This window comes from Drosophila bipectinata, chromosome XR (genome assembly GCF_030179905.1).
Source record: "Drosophila bipectinata strain 14024-0381.07 chromosome XR, DbipHiC1v2, whole genome shotgun sequence".
Classification (NCBI taxonomy): Eukaryota; Metazoa; Arthropoda; class Insecta; order Diptera; family Drosophilidae; genus Drosophila; species Drosophila bipectinata.
The window spans coordinates 12,901,075-12,907,726 of NC_091735.1; the positions used below are offsets into that span (position 1 = coordinate 12,901,075).

Below are 6,652 nucleotides of genomic sequence, written 5' to 3' on the forward strand. Positions count from 1 at the left end.
AAAAACTGATATATTCGCAAACCCAGATAAGCTATTAACATCAAAAGTAGACAATAACCGAGCTGGAACCTCAACGCATGTTATGTCAAAATTTGGGCTTAAACGGTTCAGAACTTAAGCTGTGAACTTAAGAACTTAAGTCTATAAAGGAAGTAGATACGAACAGAGCATTTATATATATGTATATAGATACAGCTGACAACATCACCCCCAATAACAACAATAACATCGCTCATCCTAAATTATATGAATATTCAGCGAATCCAACATCAACAGCAGCAGAAACATCAACTTCATTAAAAACAATTAGAACTAGAACTAGAATTACTTAACTTAACTTAACTAAGATCTTAACTAAGATAAATTGAAGCAATATGAAAATTCAAAATATAAAACTAATAACAAATATAATCATGTACAAGAGCCTGGCTCTAATAATAATATACATACATTCAAATACAAATATGAAGCTCGATAAGCTCCAGTTCTGGAGCTAAGGTTTTCCTACTAGCTCCGTGCGCATGATCTCAGACATCTTGGACAAAGTGTCTTTTTGGATCATAAGATCTTTGCCATAGGGATGCGTTATTTCGATGGAATTTGATGTAGACAACTTGGAATTGAAAACGTCGAATGGACTGGATGGAATGGATTGTTGGACTGTCGTCTTTGTCAATTGTTTTCCATTAACAAACAAACCAGAGTCGATGTAGTTATTTCTAATTAACTTTACCAAATGAGGGGTATCCGAAAACACAAAAATTTTTAAATTTTCATTTGCTGGATGACTAAACCATGTCTTTGCTGAAAAAAATACAATTATTAATAATTGACAACTTGTATTATTTTTCTATTTTCAACTTAGTCTCTGAAATGCGTAGCTCACTCCATAGCCTTTGGTTTCCAGGTCCCAAATCAGACACAATTGCAACTACTGGGTAGCCTTTTTGGTGCAATTTGCTTATAATTTGATACACAGTATCTGTGTTCATCCGAGCGTTGAAATCGAAAAAGACTGGCTACTTCCACGACTTTTTTAAGCCACGGACTATGACTTGTTGCACATAGACAGTATCTGAAGAGCTATTATACTATCATGATATCTATCATAAAATGGAGATTTCACAATTTTTAAAACGATCGTGTGTGTAAAATGCCCAATATATATGTATAAGCAAAAACCGCGTCATGATTGGTTGCAAGACCCCGAGTTTAAGGATTGGTTAGCGCTGCATGCAGCCGATAATCAAAACCGCTTTTTCAAATATGCAAATCCAGCAATTATGCTAAACTGAGTGATTTGCACGCACCGATTGACCATTTGGGATTGTTGTGCCGGACCAATTTTCAAGATGGCGGTGCTATAAAGCTACAAAAAACAAAATGCACAAGTTATAATAAATGTGTTTTGGCTCCAAGCTTTATATAGTTATTGAAAGAGGACATCGGTAATGCCAAGTACAGGTTGTTGCTTGATGAGAGTACAGATGTACATAAGTGTCTGCAAGACACTTGGTAAGTTGCAATGCTAATCATCCTAGAACAATATTAAATATACTCTATACACATATGTAGGTGTTGCCATAAACTACTTCAGTTCAACAAAGAGCATCATGGTTTCCATATTTTTATACCCTTGCAGGGGGTATTATAATTTTGGTCAAAAGTGTGCAACGCAGTGAAGGAGACATCTCCGACCCTATAAAGTATATATATTCTTGATCAGGATCACCTCCTGAATTGATATGAGCTTGTCCGTTTGTCCGTCGGTCCGTCTGTCTGTCTGTTTCTACGCGAACTAGTCTCTCAGTTTTAAAGCTATCGACTTGAAACTTTGCACACACCCCCTTTCCTTTGCACGCAGTATATACGATGGCTCACAGCTTAAAGTATGCAGTGCATACTTTTAACTTCAAACGCCTATAGCGGTAAAACTATAAAGAATATTGGAATCAACAAGGTCCCAAGTAAAAGATTAACTTATTTAGAATAACATAACAAAATCATTTATTTTCCAAAACGGCTTAAACATTAGAAAAACTTAAGAAAACGAAAAATACAGCCTATATGCAGCTCACAGCTTATTTTATGAAGTTAGTCTTCTCAGTAACTACGCTGGAAATTCCATGGAATTTTACCGTTTTTTTTTTGGCGTTGCTAGCTTTGCCATTCTTTATTTTCGTGTGCTTGTCATTTACTCTTACTCTTGATCTCAACGATTCCGGATAGGCGATTTTTAAAATGAGTCCACGCACAACATTGGAACAACGGGAATTGGTTATATACCATTTCAAAAACAATATCTCCCAGCGTAAAATTACTGAAATAGTGAACAAAATGCCTCCAATAGTGCAAAAAATTATCGATCGCATTCGTTCACGAGAATCGTTTGGAAAATAAAGGACGCCAAGCACCAAACAAGATTTTCACTAATGCAGATGAGCGGTACATAGTTCGGAAAATCAAGGCTATACCCGAGACTATCAGCACCAAAATTTGCATCCGAAGTTAAGGCTGGTCTTTGCAAAAACTGTTGCGATGAAACAATTCGACGATTCCTACGTAATAATAACTATAATGGCCGCGTAGCTCGTAAAAAGCCAGTCATAAGCCCGAAGAATAGGTAAGCTCGCCTAAAATATGCAAAAGATCACCTTTCCAAGACCCCCGACTTCTGGAAAAGTGTGATATTTGCAGACGAATCTAAATTCAATATATTTGGATCAGATGGTAACGCATATATATAGCGGAAGCCCAATACAGAGCTTGAACCAAAGAACCTGAAGGCAACGGTGAAGCACTGCGGTGGCAGCGTGATGGTTTGGGCTTGTACCTATGTCAGCTGCTGGCCCTGGGAAACTGATGTAGCGGAGCGTAGAACCACAGGTTCAAGGGGTAGTAGCACCACCTAGCGGGCCGTTGCAAGTGACAGTTTATCGGCAATCTGCAAGACTGCATTTGCGTTTACGTTGAGCCTCCCACTAATCCCAGCTCTAGCCCCGGCAGGAGGCCATGGCTAAACGCACCATGCTTTCTTTCCTAAACCACATCTTGACCTGAAAGGTTGCTTACTAAAAGGTTGCTTAAAAGGAAAGGTACAAGGCTGTCCTAAAAGGAAGACAGAGGTTGGATCCGATTCATTTTTGCCTATTTTTTGCTACCCTGCAGTTCTGAGCACTAGTTCGTTGCTGGTGAAATAAGCTCTTACCAGCAGACCACCACTACTTACAAAGTGGCGTCTAGCCATGCGTTTTTTAATTTCCATTTTTGTATGAAATGTCCGCAAATAGGGTCAATCGCCACCGCTCCACTGCCATTATAAATTAAAAAACATGTACAATTGCAATTACAGTTTTTATTTAGTTAAAATTTTTTAAAATTTTTAGGCTGCTTGAGTTTTTTAAATCTCTTTTTTTGGAGCTGCAGGGCCTTTCTCAATTGTTCCTCAGCTGGGCCAATACCGCCGACTGCAGTTATTGAATCTAGAAATAAAAAGGATTAAACAAGTTTTAATAGATTAAAGTGTATAATGATTATTAAACAATTATCTTTTAAAATACTCACCGATTATAACGCCAAAAAAATTTTCTTCTTTTCTTAGGGCACCTTTCCCCTGATCGCCATCCACAATATACGCCCAGACCACTTCATTGGCTAAAATATATTTATACATATTTATACATAAAATATACACAAACATATTTTATATTGCAAACATATATTATTTTTTAAGTCACTCACCTAATAATCGATTGATCCGCTTTGCACTTCTTAACTCAAATGCTTGCAAAAATTTCGTCAGCCAGCAAACACAGCTGCGTTTAAGCGAAAGAGTAGCACAAAATAAAACAAACTGTTCTTTCTGGACAATTGTTTTTGTAAGCAGTGCACCGAAGACGCGTAAACAAACAGCGATGTAAAGCATAATCGAAGTTTTGTCTTTAATCTTGTGTATGCTCTTTCCACAAAATAACAAAAACAAAAGCGATGCTTGCCGTTACTTTGTACTTATGCGCTAATGCGCATATATTTATTAACTGGGTGGTTCGACGTTCGATTACTATAGGGTTAATCTAGTAAGTACCCATGTAGTTATCGACGAGGTAAGCACTTACCCAGGGCTAATCGCTAAATCAAATCGACTAGGTGGTTCGACCGTCGTTTACTATAGGGTCACTTTAGTAAGTACCCATGTAGTGATCGGCGAGGTAAGCGCTTACCCATGGCCAATCGACACCTCCAGTTCTGCAGGGTAGTTATGCAGCTTTAAATTGTGAAACAGCGGACAGTAGAAGCGTTCTGGCCAGATTCTGGCACTATTAAATATTGTTTTCCTAGCCCCCTAAGGGGTAGGGAGCGACAGCTTGGAATTATCACCGTTTACCTCTGCCACGGAGACAAAAGCAGCGAGCAGGGCAAAATTGGTCCCCGCTCCCTAAAGCTTAGTTTATCTTCGGTGCGGTCTCCATACAGTTCGGCGGGTACATAAGTCCAAGTGCGGTGAGGAGGGGGGAACTCCCCTAAAACCACAGCAAAGTCTAAAAGAGTCTCTTTGGGAAATCTAATCTCTATTTTAAATAATTCGAAGTGTCCCAGAAATAATACATGCATTACGCGTAAAAATATAATATAAAACCCCGTTACACATAATGGTTAAATAATAGTGTAGGTTAAAATTTAAAATATAGGTAAAAACGATTTTTAATGAATAATAAGATTTGAGTGAATTTGTAAAATTTAAATAAGTGAAAGTTTAGAAAAATGTGAATATAAAAATTGAAATAAAAGTCTGCAAAAAGAAAAAAAAAATATGCATAAGAAGCTTTAAAATCACTTATCCGTAGGAAGATCACAGAAAAATATTTAAAGAAGGAATTGAAAAAACAAGTTAAAGTTTTCGTATATGCAAATTTCGGTCTCTTTGTGCTATGCGTTAATAAGCGTGTGTTTGCCGAGTTTTTTTTTTTGTTGTTAGTTTTTATTGCAATTGCCTCTTAGAATTTACAGCACCACCGCCAACGAATGGAAGCGCTTTCATCATTGGAAAAAATTAAAGTGAGCCATGTTCAACCGTTTTATTTACTCTTTGGCAAAATCCAAGTTTGATATTTTTTTTCTTGCCGAAATTTTATTACACGATCACATGAATTAAATTTAACGCTTAAATGAATATAATTAACTTTCCTCAAACATTTAATAGTATTAGAAGAACATTGAATTGAGATTTATCGAAATGAAAATAACAACAAAGTTACCTTTTAAATATTTATATCACATTTTTATACCCTTGCAGAGGGTATTATAATTTTGTCCAAAAGTGTGCAACGCAGTGAAGGAGACATCTCCGACCCTATAAAGTATATATATTCTTGATCAGGATCACCTCCTGAGTTGATATGAGCATGTCCGTCTGTCCGTCTGTCTGTCTGTTTCTACGCGAACTAGTCTCTCAGTTTTGAAGCTATCGTCTTGAAACTTTGCACACACCCTTCTTTCCTTTGCACGCAGTATATAAGTCGGAATGGCCCAAATCGGCCGACTATATCTTATAGCTGCCATATAACTGATTGATCGGAAATGGTATAACTTCGGTGTTTTTAGAGTTTAGAGTCAAATTTGACATGAGAGCTATTCTTGGCAAAATAATACGACATGCCAAATTTCATAAGGATCGGCCGACTATATCTTATAGCTGCCATATAACTGAACGATCGGAAATGACCCAACTTTCGTGTTTTAGAAGATAGAAAGCTGGAACTTGGTACAGATTATATTTTTGGTCAGTTGATCCGACCTACAAAATTTCATTAGGATCGGCCGACTATATCTTATAGCTGCCATATAACTGAACGATCGTAAATGACCCAACTTTCGTGTTTTCGATGATAGAAAGCTGGAACTTGGTACAGATTATATTTTTGGTCAGTTGATCCGATCTACCGAATTTCATAACGATCGGTTGACTATATCTTATAGCTGACATATAACTGAACGATCGGAAATGGTATTTGGTAGATATATCAACTTTCGTATTTTTGAAGATAAAAGCTTGGGACTTTTTTTAGATTTTTTATTGTAATTAATTGGTTTTATTATGATGTAATCATAAGGATCGGCCATCTATATCCGATGTTTGCGATATATATCTGGTTTTAGCTGCAAGGGTATATCAACTTCGGCTCCGCCCGAAGTTAGCTTTGCTTTCTTGTTTTTGTATATTTTATCCCACAAAATTTTATATAGTAATACGATTATTATTTAGAATATATTATGAGTATTAAAAATGAATATCCTATCTTTCCCTTATTTACATAAATAAACAAATATTATAATGTCTGAGTAGATACCCTGTTTTAGCTCCATGCTGACCCAAAAGCCGTCGTAAGTTCAAAATATTTAAAGGGGCCTAGTGCATCACCTTTTCGGAAGAGCATTGGCTATGGTAGGGAGGGCTAATAACACCCCCGTCTACACCTAGGGGCGTGGAATGTCAAGTGAGAAGTACTATTTCCTTTTCTTAACCGTCTGTCCGATTTTTATGCTATCTCTTTTCCGGACGATTTAGGCTTAGAAGTCACCAAAAAATTGGTTGAATCAATGCCGAAAAGACTGAAAGATGTCGTTGACAAAAACGGTTACCAAACCAAATATT

The 6,652-nt window shown here is 36.9% G+C and overlaps 1 long non-coding RNA gene across 1 annotated transcript; it reads right to left on the reverse strand.

Annotated features, from left to right (window-relative positions):
* Positions 1–3,398: 3,398 nt before the first annotated feature.
* LOC122321988 (uncharacterized) lies at positions 3,399–3,861 on the reverse strand. Its single transcript, XR_011444211.1, has 3 exons — positions 3,742–3,861; positions 3,565–3,654; positions 3,399–3,482 (listed from the first exon to the last, which is right to left on the reverse strand). It is a non-coding gene; the product is annotated as an uncharacterized lncRNA (long non-coding RNA).
* Positions 3,862–6,652: the final 2,791 nt, after the last annotated feature.